The sequence below is a fragment of the Cyprinus carpio genome, chromosome B8 (assembly GCF_018340385.1).
Source record: "Cyprinus carpio isolate SPL01 chromosome B8, ASM1834038v1, whole genome shotgun sequence".
In the NCBI taxonomy this organism is placed as follows: Eukaryota; Metazoa; Chordata; class Actinopteri; order Cypriniformes; family Cyprinidae; genus Cyprinus; species Cyprinus carpio.
This window is the reverse complement of record NC_056604.1, coordinates 21,475,347-21,499,925: the sequence shown is the minus strand read 5'-3', so window position 1 is coordinate 21,499,925 and position 24,579 is coordinate 21,475,347. Positions and strand designations below refer to the sequence as shown.

General features: G+C 39.3%; 1 protein-coding gene across 2 annotated transcripts in view; it reads left to right on the top strand.

The window, feature by feature from the left end:
* LOC109053914 (disintegrin and metalloproteinase domain-containing protein 9) overlaps positions 1 to 24,579 on the top strand; it is a 1,168,157-nt gene that overhangs the window by 455,209 nt on the left and 688,369 nt on the right. The window lies entirely within an intron of this gene.

Genomic DNA, 24,579 nt, shown 5'->3' with positions numbered 1-24,579 from the left:
AAGATTTGATGTTCTGTGCTTCTGGTCTCCTGTAGTCAAGGTTAAGTATGTTTATCTGATGGTTTATTGGATGCAAACACACACAGTGCTTTACTCTTTGACTACATCTCTCCCAAGCTGAGCTGCAGTTCAGAGACTCAGAGGTGAGCTGAACTCGGGGCTCAAAGAGTAATTTAGATGAATACGGTATGTTTTCTTTGATCCTTGCACTTGATCTCTTGTATGGTTCGTTTACTGCAATATTTGACTCTGAGTTAGTTCACAAGGCCAAAATTTAATCAATAAGACCAGGAAGAAAAAAGCATGGAAAAATATATTTATTTAGCTCCAAATGACATCTCTCTGCGGATTATTATAGTGCAGACTGGTGTTAAGGGATCAAGGTTTGGCTCAAGTATGCATTCTAAAGATATTATGAATATTTTTGGAGTTTGTGGTCAGTTTTGAAGGCCTTGGGATTGGAACATAAAGCAGCTTTCACTTTGTGATTAAATACTGATGCACTGTAGACTTTCACCTGATAAATATGGGAGGCAATCCAATCAATCACAGCATACAAATATCCTTTGTTTTTAGGAATGGCTGCTGACGGAATTATTTTTACACCATAAAAACACAGTCTGCTAACTTGGAAGGCCTTGGTTGCTTGCCATGCAAAATAAAAATGCTATTGATTAGAACAATTACTCTCAAAGTGATTTACACAAAGGATGGATGGACAAAGACCTTGTTATGGAGGATGGTAACTGTGGTGACAAGATTATTGTGGTTTGTAAAACTGCTCTTGCATGAGAGATCAGTTGGTAGTTTAACTGTGTTCAGTTGTATGGTTTATTTAACATATCTAAAGAAAAAACAGAACAAAAGTTGTACTTTATATAATAGAAATAATTACTGCATGCATGTGTTGATGATTGTCTGTGCATTTGTGGACTGCTGCACACATTTGTGGATTTTGAAACATTTCTAGCATCAAGACCTGCTGATGTATCCACAAACAGGTAGACTCCACCCACTGTATTCTCAAACCAATCAGATAACAGAACAAAAAAAACAAAAAAACAGGCAGAGACAATGGTAGCTTTAGCAACATTAGCCTTACGGAGAGCCAATAAGCTCTTTTGGAAAACAAGATATGAGGTGTGATGCTTACTTTGTCTGGAGTCTGGACGTTTGCACACAAAGCGTTGGTATCGATCCCTCTTTCAGAAGCAGTCTTTGCACAACTCCATTGCTGAACTGACCCTCGTTTGTGAGGCAGTCCGAAGTAAAATGTTAGCTCAAACGTATAGGACTTTTCTGGGGGGGGGGGGGGGGGGTTTCGGGACATTTCCATCGAAATGAAATTTAACCACCGTGTCCCCAGTGGTCTATGGAGACTCCTATGTTCGTTGGTGCATCTCAAGACATGACACTTTTCATGGCTCTTTGGCGCTGACATTTTACCTCCAGCAGCTACAGCAAGAAAACAGTAATGGCGGACCACTGTTTCTCACTCAGGACTGTGTAATAGGACAAGTGTCACAAATGGGCGGGACTTTCCCTGACTATGACGCCATAGTAGTGAGAAATCTGGAACTGCCTGTGTGGAGAGACTGATTATGGTTTATTAGGATTATAAAACAATGAGTGGGTGGATTTTTACTATTATAGGCTGGTTGTTTTCACACACCGTAGCCACACAACTGTGTTCAAATACCTTATAAAAGTGATTTTTGCATTCTATGGCACCTTTAATAAAAAATGTAATAGTATATTAATGCTAGATAATACTAAAATAACATTGACATACACTATCAGATAGTCTAAAGATTTTTTTTTTTTTTATTCAGGCTATGAATGGATTTACAATGTGCAAACACCCAGAAACACAAATGCATGCACGTAAAATGCCCATACATTCAAAGAAAATATGCTGTTTGTCTCTTTGGCAACATGCTGTGTTAGTACAAATAACATTTTAATCTTGACCGTATTGCTATTAATTATAACTCTGGAAAAATAGAATACACAATGTTACAACCCATAAAGTATAAATGATTCTGCACAGTGGGGAATTAATTATTCCACATAAACACATAGATAAAAAAGTGCAGACACTGATGTGTGAGTGCTGAGACATAAATACTGTGGATAAATATTAATGGCCCTTCCACTAAATCCTGACTCAACAAACAGTCAGAGCTCACAGTTTGTTGCCCTGCGTTTGTGCTCATGCACTTCAGTAGCGGGAATTCACAGAATTTCTCAGCGTAAGGTTGATTTACTAGTTTAACTTATGCAACAAGTCAAGCAATGTCAGACTCTTACTTTATATATATATATAAAACATGTAACGAATGTGTAACGAAGGAGGCGTGACAATGGAGTGGGGAACCATTAGCAGGCTTTATTAAAAGAGAGCGTGGTCAAAACAGGCAGGGTCTAGAAACAGCAAACAGTAACAGCAGAGACGAGGCAAAAGAGTAATCCAGATAAACAGGCTATGGTCAGGGCAAGCAGCAAACAAGTCAAGTCAAGTCAAGTCAAGTCTGCTTTATTGTCAATTCTTTCACATGTACAGTACATACATACAGAGAATCGAAATTGTGTTACTCTCAGACCCCCGGTGCATACAGATAACAGTAGAGCCTAAAAATCTAGATCAAATATAAAATATAAGATACAACTATACAATAAGGGAATGTAAAAAATACATAATAAAAAAATAAAAATAAAGTTAAATAAAAGCAGCGGAAGGCACATGGCAGATAGAGTGCAAACCAGTCAACAAACAGTGCAGATAAAAAGATTTTTAATGCATAAAAAAAGCTTATTCAGTCTGATTAAAGTGACAAAAGGGCTCAAGAGCATTTATTTTATTTAAACTGACTGATGAGATGGTAGAATGACATCAGTTCCATGGTGAATGAGGTAGTAAGCAGACCAATGCTGCACAAAGTGACTGGTGCATGTCATCGTATGTTAGTGGGAGTGGGGGTGGAAGGACCTGGAGATGTGGGATCTGGGGGGGGGGGGTTCATAGTTCAGTGGTGCCTGGGGCAGAAGAGGGACGGGGGGGCAAGTTCGGGAGCAAGCTCAGCTTCCTGACAGCCTGATGGATGAAGCTGTCCTTCAGTCTGCTGGTCCTGGCCCTGATGGCAGTAGACTGAAGAAGCTGTGTGACGGGTGGGTGGGATCACCTGCAATGCAGAGGGCTTTGCGAGTGAGACGGGCTCCATAAATGTCCTGGAGGGAGGGGAGAGAGACACCAATGATCTTCTCAGCTGCTCTCACTATGCATTGCAGAGTCTTCCGGAAGGACGCATTGCAGGCGCCATACCACACAGTGATGCAGCTAGTCAGGATGCTCTCGATGGTGCCTCTGCAGAAGGTGTACATGATGGGCGGTGGGGCTCTGGCTCTCCTCAGTTTGCGGAGGAAGTAGAGTGATTTCTTGGCCAGTGCTGCAGTGTTGTCGGTCCAGGAGAGGTCCTCTGTGATGTGCACACCCAGGAACTTGGTGCTGCTCACTCTCTCCACAGTCGCACTGTTGATGGTAAGAGGAACATGCTGAGTGTGCGCTCTCCTGAAGTCAACAACAATCTCCTTCGTCTTCTCCACGTTCAGAGAGAGATTATTGTCACTGCACCACCCGGCAATGCGGCTCACCTCGCTCCTGTAGTTTGTCTCATCTCTGTTGCTAATGAAACCCTCCACAGTCGTGTCATCCGCAAACTTAATGAAGAGGTTGGAGTTGTGTGACGGTGTGCAGTCGTGGGTCAGCAGAGTGAAGAGGAGGGGGTTTTGAGCCCCAGCTCGACCAGTTTGTGAATGAGCTGTTGAGGGATGATTGTGTTGAATGCTGAACTGAAGTCTATGAACAGCATTCTGACGTATGAGTCTTTTTTCTCTAGATGTGTGAGTGCTGAGTGGAGGGTAGTTGAGATGGCATCATCGGCCGACCGGTGGACCGATATGCAAAACTGGAATGGGTCCAGGGAGGGGGCGAGTGCAGACTTAATGTGGTGCATGACTAGCCATTCAAAGCACTTCATGAGGATAGGAGTAAGTGCAACAGGACCGTAGTCATTGAAGCAGGATGGAGATTGCTTCTTCGGGACTGGAATGATGGTGGTAGCTTTGAAGCATGTGGGAACAACAGCCTGACTAAGCGAGATGTTGAAAATGTCAGTGAAGACATCAGAGAGTTCTGCTGCACAGTCTCTCAGTACACGCCCAGGGATGTTGTCAGGACCCGGAGCTTTGCGTGCATTGATCCTGCTGAAAGATCTCCTCACGCTGTCCGGGGTCAGCGTCATCACCTGGTCACCGGGAGGAGGTGGAGTCTTCTGTGCAGTGGAGCTGTTTTGTGCCTCAAAGCGAGTGAAGAAGGTGTTCAGCTCGTTCAGCAGAGAGATGTTGCTGTCACAGGTCCGCTGTGGGGGCTTGTAGTCCGTAATTGTCTGTATCCCCTGCCACAGGCTCCGAGTGTCTCTGCTGTCACTGAATTGATGGGCTATCCTCCTGGAGTACTGTCTCTTAGCCTCTCTGATACCACGGGATAGGTTGGCCCTGGCTGCTCTCAGGCCCACCTCATCTCCAGCTCTGAATGCACTGTTCCGCGTCTCCAGGAGTCTGTAGACCTCCCCTGTCATCCACGGCTTCTGGTTGGCCCGGACAGTGATGGTTTTTGTGACTGTTACATCCTCAATGCACTTGTTGATGTAGGCAGTGACAGTCTCTGAGTACTCCTGGAGGTCAGAAGTGTTATTGTTAGTGGCAGCCTGCTTAAACATATTCCAGTCAGTTGTATCAAAGCAGTCTTGAAGAGCGTCTGACGACCCTTCCGGCCACACTTGAATCTGTTTCTGAACTGGTTTGGCGACTTTAACGAGCGGTCTGTATGCAGGCATTAGCATGACAGTGATGTGGTCTGAGGCACCAAGGTGGGGGAGGGGGAGGGCTTTGTAAGCTCCTCTCTGTGTGGAATAAACAAAGTCTAAAATGTTTTTACCTCTTGTTGGAAAGTTAATGTGTTGGTGTATTTTTGGAAACACACTCTTTAAGTCAGCATTGTTGAAATCCCCAGCTATGATGAGAAAAGCATCAGGGTGTGCTGTCTGCTGCTCACTGATGTGCTGGTGCAGTTCATTTAGTGCATTGTTCCTGTTGCAGTTGTTGTTGTTCGGGGGAATGTAAACCGAAATGAGCAGTATGGCAGTATATTCCCTCGGCAGATAGAACGGCCGGCACTTAATAATCATAAACTCGACCAGGGGTGAGCAGTGTTTGCAGATCACAACAGCATCGCGGCACCACGCGTCATTGATGTAAACACAAAGCCCGCTGCTGCAGGTTTTTCCTCCCGCGACGAGAGCTCTGTCTGCTCGATAGCACGTCAGCTGGTCGAGCTGAATGGTGCAGTCCGGAACGCTGTTGCTAAGCCATGTTTCCGTGAACACAAAAACACAACAGTCTCTTACAGTCCTTTGAGTTGAACGTAGTAATCGGATGTAGTCCAGTTTATTGTCCAAAGAGCGTACGTTAGCCAGTACGATGGTGGGGATAGATGGCTTGTGTGGGTTAGCCATTAGCCTAGCCTGGATACCTCCGCACTTACCCCTCTTCTGCTTCCTCTCACGCCGCTTGTGGCGCCTCCGCTGTGGGCGAGATGCAGCAGTGGGGGTCGGTGATGATGTAGGCCTCCGGAGCAGTCCGAGATCTCGCAGCTGTTCCGCATGCGCGGAGTTAAACTCTAAAAATGCGGTTCTGCCGACATCCAGCAGAAACTCACGACTGTATGCGCGCTTAAAGACAGGTAGACGCGATGACGACGTACAAAAACACTGCAACTCACAAGACAAAAAACACGAAAACACCATTCTATCGGGACAGAGAGAAGCCGCTGCGTATGGACGCGCCGCCATCTTTTACACATCTTATGTAAAAGATGTGTAAAAAAAACGATCAAAACAAGACAATAGTCCAGGATCAAAATACGATAATCATGAAACCGGGAAACACGGAATGCTAGACAACAAGAGGCTAAACATTCAATCACCAGCAAAGTCAGAAACTGTGTGTACTACTTTTAAAGTCCTTCTAATGTGAGACAGCTGTGAACTGATGATGAGATCTGATGAAAGACAGGTGATTGCAATTGATAATGCATCCAGGCAGAGGATTATGGTAAATGGAGTCTGGGGTGAGTGGTAAAGGGTACAGGATGGGGTGCCCTCTAGATGGGTTCATGGGAACTCCAGCAAGAGATTGTCTAGGTTATGTATGCAACACTCATTCCCTGAAGGAGGGAACGGAGACGTTATGTCAGAACAGACTGACGAATGGTGTCTCACCCGAGAGCCCAAATCACCTTCGAGTGGTAACAGAATGAGCCAATGGTACGCTGAGTACCTTGGTCTGCAGAATTTGCATCGCAAGCTCCGCCCCACTGTGTGGGTATATAAGGAGCAGCGCAACTCGTATTCAAGTCTTCGCTGAGGAGCCGAGCCATGTGACCCAGCCATTCAGAGGAACAGCAATTGTGGTAAAGGGATTTAACATCTCTGTTCCCTACTTCAGGGAACAAGGGTAACATACGGAACCTAGACATTCCCTTCCATTCGGTTACGTTCAATGTTGCATCAGAACAGACTGATGAATGGGTCCCTTCCAAAACGCCACAATGGCTGTCTTTCAGTGACCTGCGTAAATGATAGCACCCTGTCGTGAGGCCAGCACGAACAAAGGGCTATACCTAACACCGAACACACTGGGTAGCATATTCCAGTTGGAAGTACGCTAACAGGTTGCTTGCTCGTAGGAGGTCTTACAAAGCACATATCAACCAGGGTAGTGGTGATACATTTGAATCTCTGAGGAACCCAGCCCACAGTGTTGATATGTTTCAAGTCAGAGATTGCAAGGGTGGCTTGCCAAGGGAAAGACACATGTTACTGTGAGAGACTTACTGTGGAAATGCACACGTGGGATTTCCCAAGAGGGGAATCACAACACATGGAGGCACCTAGTCCAACACAGGGGCTGACCGACAGGGCGTGACACCAGCAGTGCTGGAGGAACCCAGAGTTCTGAACTGTGGAACTCACCTGAGGAGAATAGCGCACGCATCCAGTCCTCCTGCAAAACTTACAGGTCAGCACTGCCCTTGTGCAGCTCTTTGAGCACCTTGGCCTGGTAGACCTGGATGGTGGACATAGCATGCAGAGCAGAAGTGACCTGACCCGCAGCTCTGTAAGCCTTTGCCACAAGCGTGGATGAGAAGTTACAGGCTTTGGGTGGGAGCTTGGGACCACTATGCCAGGTGGAGGCGCTCTGAAGACACAATTGCATCACAACAGAGTGCTCCACTGGGGTATCCCCGCATACCCTTTGGCCGCCCCGCCATCGAGGGCAGTGAAGGTGGATGTAGCACCAGAATGGTTTCGGGCAGTTAAAGGTGCCTTCCACGAACTGGTAATTTCCCGATGCACCTTCTGGGAAGAAAGGAACCGGAGGGGGGCTGGCGGGAGAGCATGACCATGAGCTGAGGATCAGACTCGGGCAATGCTGGCGTTCCAGAGGGACAAATGTCGATTGCCCATGTGATGCGGCGATCAACATTTGGTTATTCTCCTGAGCCCCGGAAGAGATGCTGGGATCTTGGTGAGAGGGCCTAGCAAGCTCAACCGGAAGCTCCACGGGCTTCAGTGTTTGTGAGGGGGGTGCAGCCAGGTGAGTCTGTCTCGTCGGGGAAGCCCACACAATAACCCTCAGGTCACCCTGGCCACCAGCCAAAGTAGCCCTCTCATGGGAAAAGGAACTAAATTGGGGTGTGGAAGAGGGGACTCTATACTGTTTAAGGTAATTGAATCTCGATCTTAACGCTGAGATGGTCATGTCCCCACAATGAGAACATGAACCATCCACGAATGCAGCCTCAGCGTGCTAAAAAGCCCAGACACATGACACAGCGATCACGGACATCAAGAGGAGTCATATATCAACCGCACCCAGAAACACACAGGCGGTATGACATCTTTAAAAAAACGCAAACACAACCCATATACTCTTTTAGAGGAAATAAGCTCTTTCAGAGGTGCTGAAGCGCTCAAGGGAACGCAGGAGCTGGAGAGAAGAAGCAGGAAGCTCTTCAATGAACCGCTGTTTCGCACTATCACACCAACACCACTGAAGACTCGTTGCTGCAAAACACTCCGGTGATACAAGCAGACAGATGTGGTCGGCTCTGAAGCGAAAGCTTGAATGTGAGTTGCTCACATTGCTCCTTATATACCCACACAAAAGGGTGGAGTTGGCGATGCAAATTCCGCAGACCAAGGTACTCAGCATGATTGGGCTCTCGGTCATGACCGACTGAAAGGGAACGTGACACAATGATTTTTATTTTTTATTTTTTAACATGATTCTTTGATTAATAGAAAGATCAGAAGAAAAAAGTCTTTATTGTCACTTTTCTAATAAATTCTAATAAAACGAATTAAATAAATAAAATTACAAAATGAAATAGTAGTATTTGAATGGCATTACAGTATAATTATTTCACGAGTCAAGGCTTTTAAGGCATTTAAAAATGGTTGTTTCCATTTTGCTTCCAGCGATTATTTTACCTTTAGGAAATTACATGGTACATTTGAAGGGCCATTAATATGCCAGAAATAGAGTCTGCGTGTAATTATGGGTAAACTTAAATTGGTCACACACAAAAGTGTTTCACTAACAAAAGCAGTATTTTCCATCTCTAATCCTGGAGACACAACCAACAGAACACATTTTGTATTCATACAAAATTGTAAGAGTTTTGAAGAAAGTAAGAGTTTTGAAGAAAGTCCATGTTGCTCTCTTCTGTACTATAAAAGTGTAGGGTGACTAAGCTATCAATTAAGATTTGCAAATCAAGAATAATATTCAGTCAATAATGATATGACTTCAGAAGATATGGAATATAGCAGAGAAGTCATATAAACTACTGCCCATCCACTTTAATTGAAAAAGTGCACCATGAACATTGATCAAATCTTTCAAATCATTTGTTTTTCAGGGCTGTAAGAACATCACACTGCTTAGGAATGACATGATGTTAAGTGTTTTGCCCCATGCTTATAGGGGTATTAAAAATAGACTCTAAACAGGGCATAATAAAACTGGGTTGTGGTGATGGAATCCCAGATATACAAATCACTGGTTGATAATCAAACAAATACAATCAAATCTTAATCAGAGAAGGTGATTAAGTTTATAAATAATAATAACAATAATAATAAACAAGTGAAACTAGAGAGCATCTCTTCGGGGTGTCCAAAGGTCAAAATAATAAACAAAATCAATCTATAAAGACAAGGAAGAAAACATTTAATAACCTAATTGAATAGCAAAATAAAAATAAATTTTACTTCCCTAACAACCTAACGAAAAACAAAGGCCAAAAGAGCCAGCCAAAATAAATAGGCAGGACACCCCTATGCTCCACGTTCTTAGAACATACTGTTTAAAACAAATGAACATGATCAACAGGTTTTACACTTCACTTGAGTTTAACAAATTTGATCATCGGCTGGAGGAGGGATCCAGGAGCTATCAAACCAAACGCGATAGAACCAACAATGAGCTCCCCGTTGAATGTCAGCGGCATCCTTATAAAGATCACGCCTCGTCTGAACCACCAATGGCGATCATACACCCCATCATTGGACAACCTATCAGAGACCAGAAAGAAGGAGAAGGAGGAGAAAGAACACAACACAGCACAGCAGATTCCAAGGACACAGATCGTAACAGTGAGTATATGATGAAAGTTTTTTTTCCTTGATGAAATGCCTATTTAGTAGAAGAACAAGCAGACAGGAAACACAGCACAACCCCATTATTAAAGCTCCTGTGTTCAAATGCCACCAGTCTGACCTTCTAATGACAACTGACAATGATAAATGACATTAAAACATCTAACCTTTGTGTTATCTGAACACTCCTCTCTACTTTGAAGCACGGATACACATTAAAACATACTCCATTTTGGAACAGTAATTCTCAAAGCTTCAGACACATTGAGTTCAGCCTGCAACATTCCAAAAATCCAGTTCTCTTTTTGTTTTTCCACTAATTTGTTTTCACAACCTACTGTGTCTTGTGAATAAAGAGGCTAAAGTAAAGAAAACCTACTTGAATGTCACCTTCAGCATATCCTTAAGGCAATGCCTGGAGCCAACTTCCTCAACTCTTTTTGTGAACTCTTTGGTTCAGCTTGTTTTCCCTCAGGTCTGTCTCTCATGCAAAAAAAAAAAAAAAAAAACCTATCCCATCATTGTTGAAGGCTACCTGTAGTTCTCGCTAGACAAAGCAGGCAACCGCTGTGCTTTTCCTATCTAGACACCAGTAACCTCTGCCTCTGTCTCAGCGTTCACTGTCCAGATAGATGGCTTCTAAGATTTCCAGTAATGAATGCCTCTGAGACAGAGGTCAGAGATATATATAATATTTATACCGTATACACCCCAAAATCTTTTGAGAGGAACAGTATGACGCAAATGAAGTTCACAATGGCATGAGCACATGTGAAGGTTAGCAATGAAGGTTAGCAATGGTGATGTTTTTAGTTAATATCTTGAATGTCCCTTGAGAAAGTTTATATAATTTACAGATGAATCCAGCAAACAAGTGCTTCTCATCTAATCAGAAAGATGTCCTGAAATGCCTTCAGCTTGGTTGTGCTTTTTAACTGAATTCATAACCATAAATAAGGGACATTCTATTATCATTCATATATACTGCATACAAATAGAGTGAGCAGGGATATTTTCTATTGGTTATTTTTCACTCCACTGAATGCTTCTCAGAGTTGGATTATTATTATAATTTTTTTATTTTTTTTATCAATTTCTGTATAAATGAATACCTTTCAGTCTTGACTTCAAAAAGGCTATTTCCTTATTTCTACTGTTATTCACCAGAATATATTTATATAAAAAAAAGGAAAAAAAAAAAAGGTTCTGTCATTTGACGGAGAGAGAGAAAAAGTGTGAAAGAGAAAGAATACAAACAAACAAAAACTAACCCCAAATGGCAGCAACAGGAAGGGTTAATGGCAGACATAGAAGGTAACTGGTATTGACTCACCAAAATTTTCTGCAAAAAAGATATTATGTTACATGTTTTACAACATTTTCAATGTGAAATATCCAGTGAGTGGCATTCAAAGTATGTTCAGTTTTATCTGAAAGAAATGAATGTGAATTAGAACCATGCAAAAATAAATCTTTACTAATTGATAATCTGCCCTGTAATCATAATTTGTGCGAAAACAAAGAAAACTTGCTACTGTTTTACTACCACAAGTGTTTATGTTAACTGGAAACTGCAACTAAAAACTGAAATTTTATGTATAGGTACAATTTGCAAGTTTTTACCAATGAGCCTTTTTTTGTTATTGGGGCACCTGCTGATATCATAGAATAATCCAGTTTGTTTTTCCACATTTTTTGTACGTCCTCTTGGATTAATGCAATGTTAATGTGTTCTATAAAGTTTACATAAATCCAAAAATAATTTTTTGAAGGAAATGATGCATGTAAAAATGAAAGGACTTTTACACATGATGATTTGCTAGCGGTTTATCAGTACAAATTTTTAAATTGTAGTTTTTGAACTGAAACATTCTTTCCAGTAGCAAATATTTACATTAAATTGCATTACATTTAGTCATTTAGCAGATGCTTTTTACCAAAGTGACTTACAAATGAATACAATGGAAGCAATAAAAATCAACAAAAAGCAATGACATGCAACTGCTATGACAAGTCTTGGTTAGCTTAAAGCAGTACACATAGCAAGATTTTTTTTTTTTTTTTTTAATACAATAAAAAGAAAACGGAATAGAAAAAGAATAGAAAAAGCTAGTGTTTAGAGTCCTTTTTTGCTTTTTGTTAATTATATAATAAATAAAAAGAAAACAAACAGAATACAAAAATTATAGAGAAACTAGTGTTATTTTTTCTTTAAAGACACCGAGCAGCTAGTGAATGAATAGAGTGCAAGTTTTAAAAAAAAATAAAAATAAAAAACCCTTATTGGAGAGTGCTAGTGTTAGTCAAAAAAGATGGTAGAGATATGTTTTTAGTTGATTTGTGAAGATACTGCTCGGATTGAGTTGGCTGGTCATTTCACCAGGAGGGAACGTTTAATATAAAAGTCTGTGAAATTGATTTTGTGCCTTTTTGGGATGGCACAATAATGTGCTGTTCACTTGCAGAATGCAAGCTTTAAAGGGCACAAAAGTCTGAAGTAATGAATTTAGGTAAAGGGATTCAGAGCCAGTAGTGGTTTTGTAGGCAAACATTAATGCCTTGAATTTTAATGCAAGCAGCTTTTGGTAGCCAGTGCAAATTGATAAACAAAAGTGTGACATGCCTTCTTTTCAGCTCATTAAAAATTAATCTTGCTGCAGCGTTCTGGATTAATTGTATTTGTATCTGTAACAATCACAAAATTAGTCGTATCTGTATCTGTATTCGGATAAAACCGGAAGTAGGCAGAGCTTGAACCGGAACTTCGTACAGTTATAGTTGCTGACCGTTATGTCTATGGTTTTACAGCCTTTTTTTCGCACATATCAATCAATAAACAAACATCCATTAACTAAAAAAAAAATATTTTTATGATTATAACTTTTATTTAAATATCTTCAAACAGTCGAACCCCATACCCTTCTATAGGCAGTGTTTCCAGATGTAGTGCAGATGTGCTTGGGAGAACGCGAGTTAGAGTCCCATTTTGGGGATCTTTTGTGATCCGATTAATATTTAAATATCTTCTAATTAAAACAATATGGATTCCTGTGCAGTTTAGAAATATGGATATTGATTTAAGTAATTTCCAGGAAATGCATGCTAAAAGGCAAGTGCAGCACTGCTATTTTATTTGCACTTATTTCATTTATAGAATTTACACTCATTTAATTAACACACTTGCTACTGCATTGTAATATTAGAGGTTTATGTAAATCAACATGATTTCCTTTGGCTCACCGGTTCCTGCGCAGTTTAAAAAAATAGCTATTTTCCTTAAGTAATTTGCAGGTCTGGAAAAGTATGGAAAAAAAGAGAACAGCAGTGTGGAAAAATATTTGTGTTTCGACTATTTGCCCTATTCAGTGTTCTAAAGTATACAATTCATTTCTAAAAATTATTTTGATCATACAAGTAGAGAGCTTTCATGATAAACGTTTAGTAATCATCTAAACAGGACTGAATTAATTCAAGGCGCACTTTTTCATTACGCATAACTCTTTAAGCAGGCTTTTTTGAACTTCACTAAACAAATGTGTGTGTGCCACACAAACCAGCAAAAGATAAAGAAGCAAATATGTAGGCCTAGTAGATAATGTATCTGTATCTAAGCTGATTATTAGCCTACTCTTGACAGAGAGCTGGTTTGGTTTTTGAGAGATGCACAGAGACGGCAACGCAGCTGTTTGATTGGTGATCGTGAAGTGCTTATTCCATTCATTCATGTATCATATCATAACCTATAAAGTTTAAATCATTGCCTTTTAAATATACACAAATAGTAGAACATGTATGATCTATTATTTTAGTTGATATTACTCTTGCCAAGCTCTGATTTCTGAGAGATGCACAGAGAGGCAACAGCAATGCGGTGTTTGATATGCGCTCTTTTCATTCATAAAGTTTACATTCATTCAATTCACACACTCATTATTGCGTGACTTCAGGAGGTTTGTGTAAAATATTGCGCTGATCCCCTGGCTCACCTGTTACCTAGCAAACACCAGAGTGTTCCACCCTCAGCCGAATATTCGGGTAGAATTATTCGTTATCCGTTATATCCATATTTTTTTGAAGCCATTATCCATGCCTTTCCTAATAAGGTATTCGGCTTCGGGCACACCCCTAATTGAAATAGTCCAGCCTGAGAGCTTAAACAAGGAGTTGTGAAGCATGAAGCAAGAAGGGGCCTGATTTTCTTGATGTTGAATAAAGCAAATCTGCAGGACTGGGTAGTTTTAGCAATGTGGTCTATGAAAGTCAGCTGATCCTCAATCATAAACCCAAGGTTTCAGGCTGTTTTTGAATGAGTTATGGTTGATGTGCCTAACTGGATGGTGAAATTGTGATGAAACGATGGGTTTGATGGAACCACAAGCAGTTCTGTCTTGGCAAGGTGATGGTCCTTATCCAGCAAGAAATGTCTCTAAGACAAGCTGAGATGTGTGCAGCTGTCGTCAGATCATCAGGATGGAATGAAAGGTAGAGTTGAGGGTCATCAGCATAGCAGTGGTATGAAAAGCCATGTTTCTGAATGACAGAACCTATTGATGCCAAGCAGACAGAGAAGAGAAGTGGTCCAAGAACTGAGCCCTGAGGCACCCCAGTAGTTTGATGTTGCGACTTGGACACCTCACCTCTCCAAAATACCTTGAAGGACCTATCTGATGTAGGACTCAAACCACTGGAGTGCTGCTCATGAGATGCCCTTTGCCAGTAGGGTTGACAGGAGGATCTAGTGGTTAACTGTGTCAAAAGCAGCGGATATTATATCAAATATTTATCATTTAAACTAACTTTTTTGTTGTAATGCTTAATGTGCTGTTTTAGTTCATTCAAATAGTTCATGATAAGTCAAATATAGAGCAACTGTCAATATATTCCTTTGATGAGATTCTCAAGGTTAATCATCAGTGCCTTGCCTTGACCTTTTGCCCATGTTTCACTATTGTTCACTATCTGAAAATGTTCTGGGCTTGTCCCAAAGCTATCAGCTCAGAGCTGTTCAAGTAAATTCAAAGCCTTATTCAGCATGTAGGATGAATTTGCAATGTCAACTCCAGTCTGCTCAAATCAATGAATATTCTCCTTCATGTAATGTGTTGTTGGTATGTTGCAGCATGCCTTCTAATGCCATACAATATGGTCACATCAGGCTAAGACCGATATCACATATTGCAGCAGACCGAGAGAAATTAATAATAATGTGAGTGGAGTGCATTATTATAAAGAAAGGCTTTTTGAAATTATGTGGGAATTGTGGATCTATATTTAAATGATTCATTAACATAAGGTTAGTCATTTAAAGTAGCCTCTGGAACTCATTTAACTACACTGATATGGATTCACATTGCATAGCATGCTGTACATGATGAAGCTCTGTTTGAACCTGTGTATCCAAGGAAACATTAAACTGGAAATTGCACAAAAAATGCAAAACTAGCAGGACTAGCAGAAAACAGTTGGAAATGATACCAGAAAAAAGATATTCATCCAAGGAACTAGAACTTGTGATGGGAAAAGCAGTAATAATTCTGACTATGTGAATCTTATGCAGTCTTGGGTTTGTCTTTTTTGAATGAATTTCAAATACTGCATATGCTCCATGAGTTATCAGTCGACCTTTGTTACTCTGGCAAAATCGAATATGGATTTTGGCTGGATAATCTTGAATTCAAATTCACGGGCACAGCTAAAGAAAAAAGCTCAAATGAGGTGAAGGCTAATCCATCTCTGATGTTCTCTCCAAAGTAACTCTCACTAGTACTGTTGCCTCAGGTTATCACGCATGAGACCTTTTTACGAAACAAATCATTAGCACTCAAAGCAGGATGACGGGTTTGAATTGTCTCTTGTTGCAAAAAACATCTTTTAGATAATTAGAATAGCATGTTTTTTTTTTGTTACCCTCTTTATGTGTGTATATATATATGTTTGTTATGCAAGAATAGAAAATCCATGATGGACAGGGTTTGCAAATGACATATGTTGTAAGTATCTGTTGCAATATTTTGGAGTTACAGATAAAGTTTTATGACAGTGATTTTTTTTTTTTCACTCTCATATTAGTCCAAACAAGTATGCTATTACTGTATGCCTAGAACAATTAAGAATATATTTTAGTAATCTGCAGGTTGAACTGGAGTAAGCTGCAGGATCTGAAGAGGAAGGGAACGAATGTTGTATAAGTGGCACACAGTAATGCTATGTCACTGTAGGTGGTTTTATTCAAAGAACACAGATGGAGAAATGTGAAAGAGAACTGATTTTTTATGGTACTTAAAATAAAAAATAGCCAATTATTTAACAGAAATGTTGAAAGCTTTCTTAGATCCCAGTTTGATAGTTCTCCTAGAATTAAACATTTTGTCATCATTTAGTCATCCTCATGTTGTTCCAAACCTGCAAGACATCCTTTCTTCTGTGGAACACAAAAGAAGAAATTGTGTCAAATGATTAAGGTTTGTTGTTGTTGTTTTAACCCCACTGACTTTCACTGTACATTTTTGAAAAATTTTTCCAGCCACCGCCAGCATTTTTGAAAAACCCAAACATCCACCTCCATCAAGTGGTGCCCCCCCAAATATTTTGTTGTATGAATATCTGAACATGCAATACTTCAACATAAAGAACAGAGCTATTATGATTAGTTGTAGTCTCGGAGCACAGTCATTCTATAAAGCACCCTTAAATTGCTGTCTCATAAGGCATAAAAAGTTACTTCAGTTTTTATTTGAAAAACAGTAAATAAATAAAAACATGCAGAGATTTGTTATTATTAGTTGAGAGAATAAAAAAAACCTTTGTGCAAAGTGTCTAACTTTGAAAGAGCCCCATAGAGTGTGTTGTTCAACTTGGATATTCAACTATATTTCTTTACTGGCAACTTTCTTACAGAAGGTACATTATACAGTCAAACATTTGCCACAAGTGATTAGATCTCTCATAAAGTTGCCATTAAGGTAAAGCTGCATGCTGCAAACGAGTCTCACAGCAACAATTGCTTCATTGTTGTCAAATTAAATTATAATGTAGAAAATATCAACACTTATTGCATACTCAGTTGGAAATGTGGGATTGGTGAGAAGGGACTGTATGTAATATGTTTATGCTGAGCTGAATGAATAATCATAATTTAATGACAATATCCTTCTCCGTTTGAGACAGTCTAAGGGTCTATTTACTAAATGGACATGATCAATAGCATATTGCATAAAAACTTTTGTGTTTAAAAACGGTTACTCACAAAATAAATGACAAATATATATGGATATTTGTTGTCAAAATTTAAAATCCCAAAAACTTAGAAAAAGGCCAAAAAGACATTAAATAAAACAAATGTAAATTTAACATCAAATTTTAAATATCAAAAACTATAACAGTTTATCAATAATACTAAAATAACATTGATATAAAGTATGATGACTGTCTCTAAGCAGATATGGACTCAATACAAACAGTGTGTAAGCATACACATTCATACACATTCAAGCGTATGAAATTATCAATACATTAAAAAACATTATACAAGATAAAACAGCATAAATGGTCAATATTATAAATAATAAATTAGTTAGAATTGGTAAATACCAATCTCAAATAGCTAATTTAAAAGTCTAATATGGTCAGTGGGCACAACTGAGTTTCTGAAATGATTCAACCTACAATATTATGTATCAACTACCAGAGGGCAAGATATTATGCTCTAAATATGGATTAGGTCAGATATTATATTTTGAACTTGCTTTAGTGCAGTCTGCCCATATATTGGGCCTCATGCATTAAACAGGAGCAGAATGAATTTCCATGCAAGTAGTTCATAAAATCATCCTTATGTAAATTCCTAAAGGCTACTATTTACATAAGAATGATTTTACACAATTTTCTTCCTGCATAAGTTTCATGAATGAGACTCATTGCCTGGATGGATGATATTCTTCCTGTCTATTTAAAAAAAAATAATAATAAAAAATGTATTTTTATGGCAATATCATAATTGGTCTAATAGTTTATTTCACTTTTACTTCAATACCATTGTTGTCTTCACAGCAATAACAACATTGATAAATTAGTAAGTTAGCGGGTTGGCATATATTTCATTCTTACACAATCACTAATCCAGTATTGACTTTTTCAGTCCTGTCTAGAGTCAAGAGGGCTAATTAATTTGTCCAGCCAGTGCCAGGAACATTCGGACAGCTTGCCTCGCAGTTTAATCAAAACAATACAAACCCACCGTAAGAATCAGATTCCCTGCTGTTTTCTGCTAATGAATGTCCTGTCGTCGTCAATTATGCAGGAGTTTGAAAAGGAGTAAATGCATCATCAGACGTGCCAATGTTTGGAAAAGCGCATTATTTAGTACCATTCTGGAATATCAAATATTATTCATTCTTGAGAACATAACTGCAATTAATTATTTTATGAGTCGACTGGAATATGTCCGTGAGCATGTTAGCTTAGCTTTGATCCTCATGGCTTTTCCTAGGATTTTAGTACGTAAGACCCATTAATCCTCACCGCTAACAAAATGCGCAAATGTTTTCCATGACAGGTGATGATAAGGATGAAGGATGATTTAATTTGGCAAAATTACTTTATTCAGGTTTAGGCTGGAATGTTAATCAATATGTAGATGACTGTTTTGAGCTAATTCATGCTGTAAATTGCTTTGTCTGACATCAAGCCCCACTATAATCCATCCAGCGATTCGTTTTTAGCACATATGTGCTAGAAAAATGCCATGTTTACCGTCCGAAGGGAAATACATTTGCAAAGTGCACTGATAGATGAGTGTTTTTTCTAAGTATGATGTTTTCACATTTTTTTCTGTTTGACTTTGAAGTATGTGCTCAATTTTGTCAACTTCATCTGTTTGATATGCTTCGCACCTACACAGGAAACTCTTGTGCAAAGATCATCACGTTCAATTCTCCTCTCGGCATGAGTTCAAACTGAATTTGTAAGGCATCGCACCTTTCATTGGTAAACCGTGAATAAACATGGAGAGCATGGATTTAATGCGTAAGTACACTGGTAAATGTGACCTAGAACATGTCAGATACAATCTGCCTGGAAGATCAAAGGAATTTAAATAGTTTTGGCTTGTTTTCTTAAAGATAGAAGCTTATTTAGTCATAAAATAATGGGTCTGTCATTGTACATTTCAAACACTGAAATCTGCTTCATCTCGCTGACCTTCATCATCGCTGATAAAGTCAGCACCAAGGTTAGTGGCTTGACATTTGGATGTAAGAGACAATATTCTGCTATCGGCCTTTTAACCATCCTGTGATTCGGTGATGCAATCCAGCCTCATTTACTGTATTCTGTCAGAGGATCATCCTATGAAGGTCTGACTCACAGAAAATCTGTTATTATGCACATCACAAATGTCCCTGATGCTGCTTTGATGTCATGGTTTGTACTATTTAGTTTTTACAAAAGGAATACTTTTAATGTTCTCCTAGTGCAATAAGAATTTCCCTTGAGTGGTGCTGTGAAATGTATTATAGTGAAATATCCTTTGAACAGAGCCTCTTCAAATAATTTTTTGATGAAACTTTGGGGGTAAGAGTTGTTTTTCTTGGATTTGTGCAGCTCTTGTGCCTCTCGGAGAGGCAGTTTAACCCCTGTAGGGTTTGATAGGCAGGTGTCATTGTTTTCTTTTAGTCTTTAATAGCTAGCTTCTGCTTCACAGACCATCTCAATCAGAACTCCCTCCAGAAAGATTTCTTCTTCACAAATCAATATCCAACAATTTACCTCCTGGTTTTAGCTTCAAAGCCAATAAAGCTGTGTGTAGCTGAGCTTTCTAAAGAAAAAGTTTGTGACAGGACAGCAATCAAGCCATTTGATCACCTCCAACTTGCTGCTCCAATTATACTTTGACTCTAGTTTATTAGGATGATAGTTGGGAAGCTACTGGTGATATTATAAAAATATGACACAGAGAGGAAAACAATGGGCAAATTGGGGAACATGTTGAGAACAGGCACAAGTCCATTTAGGTCCAGGCACTTGGTGTACTAGATGATCAGTTAAAGCTTTGACTTTTTGACTGCCGTGTAGTGAAGTGAGGACAGCGAGATTGGAGGCTGTTGAGTCCAGATCACAGAGCCCAATTAATGAATCGTTTTTCATATCAGCCTAATTTCAAGATAATTATAGCAAAAAACAGTTGCAAAGTTAAGCTTTTTCAAACAAATTCAAACCAATACTATAGGAATGTACAGTATGCTTGAAAATTACTACATATTACTACAGCTAAATAATAAAGTTAGTATGGTTATAGATACTTATGCACAGCCATTTTTTATATCAAAATTTGTTCCCTTGTTTTAGTTAAATTGTGGCCACTGGGAAAAAACAACAACAAAAAACCTGCAGGCTACTTTTAAAACTTAAAAAGAGTACTTTATTATACAAATTGTATACTTTATGCTTATACACACATGGTCAGATTTGTTGGTACCCATGGTAAATACACTGAACAAAATTATAAACGCAACACTTTTGTTTTTGCCCCCATTTTTCATGAGCTGAACTCAAAGATCTAAGACTTTTTCTATGTACACAAAAGGCTTATTTCTCTCAAATATTGTTCACAAATCTGTCTAAATCTGTGTTCTCCTTTGCCGAGATAATCCCTTCACCTCACAGGTGTGGCATATCAAGATGCTGATTAGACAGCATGATTATTGCACATGTGTGCCTTAGGCTGGCCACAATAAAAGGCCACTCCAAAATCTGCAGTTTTATCACACAGCACAATGCCACAGATGTCACAAGTTTTGAGGGAGCGTGCAGTTGGCATGCTGACTGCAGGAATGTCCACCAGAGCTGTTGCCCGTGAATTGAATGTTCATTTCTCTACCATAAGCCGTCTCCAAAGGCGTTTCAGAGAATTTGGCAGTACATCCAACTGGCCCCACAAATGCAGACCATGTGTAACCACACCAGCCCATGACCTCCACATCCAGCATCTTCACCTCCAAGATCGTCTGAGACCAGCCACCCGGACAGCTGCTGCAACAATCGGTTTGCATAACCAAAGAATTTCCCCACAAACTGTCAGAAACCATCTTAGGGAAGCTCATCTGCATGCTCGTCGTCCTCATCGGGGTCTCGACCTGACTGCAGTTCGTCGTCGTAACCGACTTGAGTGGGCAAATGCTCACATTCTATGGCGTCTGGCACTTTGGAGGGGATTTCTCCTCACGGATGAATCCCGGGTTTCACTGTACAGGGCAGATGGCAGACAGCGTGTATGGCGTCGTGTGGGTGAGTGGTTTGCTGATGTCAGTGTTGTGGATTGAGTGGACCATGGTGGCGGTGGGGTTATGGTATGGGCAGGCGTATGTTATGGACAACGAACACAGGTGCATTTTATTGATGGCAGTGTTAATTTTGACAGCAAATTTTGATTTAGTTTTAGTCATAGTCTTTTGACTAAAATGTAATTTAGTTTAAGTCACATTTTAGTCATCTGAATTGTTTTTAGTTTTAGTCTAGTTTTAGTTTACTAGATACAGTATCATGAGATTTTAGTCAACTAAATCTACAGGTGCATCTCCATAAATTAGAATGTCATGGAAAAGTTCATTTATTTCACTAATTCAACTCAAATTGTGAAACTTGTGTATTAAATAAATTCAATGCACACAGACTGAAGTAGTTTATGTCTTTTGTTCTTTTAATTGTGATGATTTTGGCTCACATTTAACAAAAACCCAACAATTCACAATCTCAGCAAATAAGAATATGGTGACAAGCCAATCAGCTAATCAACTCAAAACACCTGCAAAGGTTTCCTGAGCATTGAAATGGTCTCTCAGTTTGGTTCACTAGGCTACACAATCATGGGGAAGACTATTGATCTGACAGTTGTCCAGAAGACGATCATTGACACCCTTCACAAGGAGGGTAAGCCAGAAACATTCATTGCCAAAGAAGCTGGCTGTTCACAGAGTGCTGTATTCAGGCATGTTAACAGAAAGTTGAGTGGAAGGAAAAGGTGTGGAAGAAAAAGATTCACAACCAGCCGAGAGAACTGCAGCCTTATGAGGATTGTCAAGCAAAGTCGATTCAAGAATTTGAGTGAACTTCACAAGGAATGGACTGAGGCTGGGGTCAAAGCATCAAGAGCCACCACACACAGACGTGTCAAGGAATTTGGCTACAGTTGTCGTATTCCTCTTGTTAAGCCACTCCTGAACCACAGACAACGTCAGAGGTGTCTTACCTGGGCTAAGGAGAAGAACTGGACTGTTGTCCAGTGGTCCAAAGTCCTCTTTTCAGATGAGATCAAGTTTTGTATTTCATTTGGAAACCAAGGTCCGAGAGTCTGGAGGAAGGGGGGAGAAGCTCATAGCCCAAGTTGGTTGAAGTCCAGTGTTAAGTTTCCACAGTCTGTGATGATTTGGGGTGCAATGTCATCTGCTGGTGTTGGTCTATTGTGCTTTTTGAAAACCAAAGTCACTGCACCCGTTTACTAAGAAATTTTGGAGCACTCCATGCTTCCTTCTGCTGACCAGCTTTTTGAAGATGCTGATTTCATTTTCCAGCAGGATTTGGCACCTGTCCACACTGCCAAAAGTTGGTGTGCTTGACTGGCCAGCAAACTAGACAGACCTGAATCTATGGGGTATTGTCAAGAGGAAAATGAGAAACAAGAGACCAAAAAATGCAGATGAGCTGAAGGCCACTGTCAAAGAAACCTGGGCTTCCAAACCACTTCAGCAGTGCCACAAACTGATCACCTCCATGCCACGCTGAACTGAAGCAATAATTAAAGCAAAAGGAGCCCCTACCAAGTATTGAGTACATGTACAATGAACATACTTTCCAGAAGGGGGGTAATAATTTGGCAGGGAGTTGAAAATGGGCACAACACCTGTATTGCATACCAGTGCGTACCGGCCCACTTCAAGCCCTGACTTTTTCACAAGGTAAATGTGGCCACAGATTAATAAATCATACAAATTAATTATTAATTCATGCACATATATATTTTTTTCCTGCATGTCCTGTACATGTTCACTAAGTTGTATAATTTTTGAGTTATTATTCTGAAGCTACAGCAAAATATCATAATAAACATATTAAAGCAGCTCAAAAAGACATTCATTTAACTACAAGATATAAAAGTTAATAATAACAAATAGACTACCATAAAAAATAAACAAACAGACAAATAGATAACCATATGTTAACAAATGTAAATATCTAAAATTAATAAAAATATATAATCAATGGTTAGTGATATCCAACATAAACACAATGATAGAAAAATTTAACAATAATTAAAATAATTTAAAATAAACTTAACACTAGATAAATAAAAAGGGTAACTGCTGTTCATGACATTTCAAGCAAAGAACGGCAATGTGAATTTGTCAGATATAACAGGACTACAAGGTTATGAGATGCACTGTGTGAATGCAGATGTGTCTTTAAACAGAGAGAGTGTTTCTAAACCCCAAACAATACCAGGAAGGCCGTTCCAGAATTTAGGAACAAAATATGAAATCTTTCTACCTCCTTTAGTGCTATCATTTTGCAATCTTAAAGACAGTGATATAATAGTTTTGAATGTATTTTGACTATGATTTTAATGTTCATCCTACCTAGATACTAAAGATAAAAAAGACGACAAATTTTAAATTCCAAAAAATTTTTATCATAATAAAAACACACATCAGAAAAAAAAAACCGAAAAACCCCTCAATAACAACTAAAAGCGATAATAAAGAAAAACAGACATTTCAAGATGCACAAGCGAATCTGCCATATTCTGTGTTTTTGTGTACTTGAGGTGAAGGGTTGCTTAGATTTTAAAGTTCACAAATTGTTGTGCATGGCGCAAATCTCTAATGGGTCTGCACTATGACAGTCATTAATTTTCTTCATTGTTAACCATGTCAATGAGCACCTGTGAAATGGAAGCACAGGAGCATAATACATCCCCTCTCAGCCTGTATTATCAGATACACAGTGCCGCTAGCGCACCTCTAATTACAGGACACACAGAGAGAGGGAGTGAGATGGGAAAATCAGAAGCTATTATGACTCACATCTCACTATTATTTAGCTGATCAGGTTTATCTGAAATATGAAAAGAAAAATCCTCTTTAACAGTCAGAGATGAGGAAAAAAGATGAAAGTGAAATTACATATATTCATTTTATTCTCTGAACACTATACCATTTATGCTAAAATGTCTTTCTATTTCTATATTAAATACTAAATTAAATTAATGCTATTAAATGAAAAATTATGAACAACATGAAATCATATTAAGTTAAGTCGTAGTTAGGTAATTACAGGCCTGCAAAATACCACTTTTTTAATCTTTAAACTTAACCCCCAGAAATGCTACATTACTTCACATTCAAAATCAGAACTATTCTATTATTCTAACGAGATCCTACTCATTTGCATGGAGTTGCAAAAATACTTTATTTATTAAAAAATAATAAATTAATTTATTCCAGAAATTAAATGGAACCATTTACTCAGTTTGTACTGCGATGTACGGGGTATGGTTGGTTTAATTTAGGACTGAATTTTCTGTAGCATAGCTTTCTTGGAATAAATAACAACCAGGGTAAGAGGTGCCTGAATAAATTTGGTGGTCATGTTCACTGCCTTAAAATTGCAAAGCTTGATGTGGAACGGAAGATTGGAGCCATTTTTCAGCACACCTTCTGATTGTGCATTAGTAGAGTCGAAGCAGAGGAAGATTGAGGAAATGATAATGCTTTCCATAATGGCTCTGTAAAAGTGTTGTAGTTGT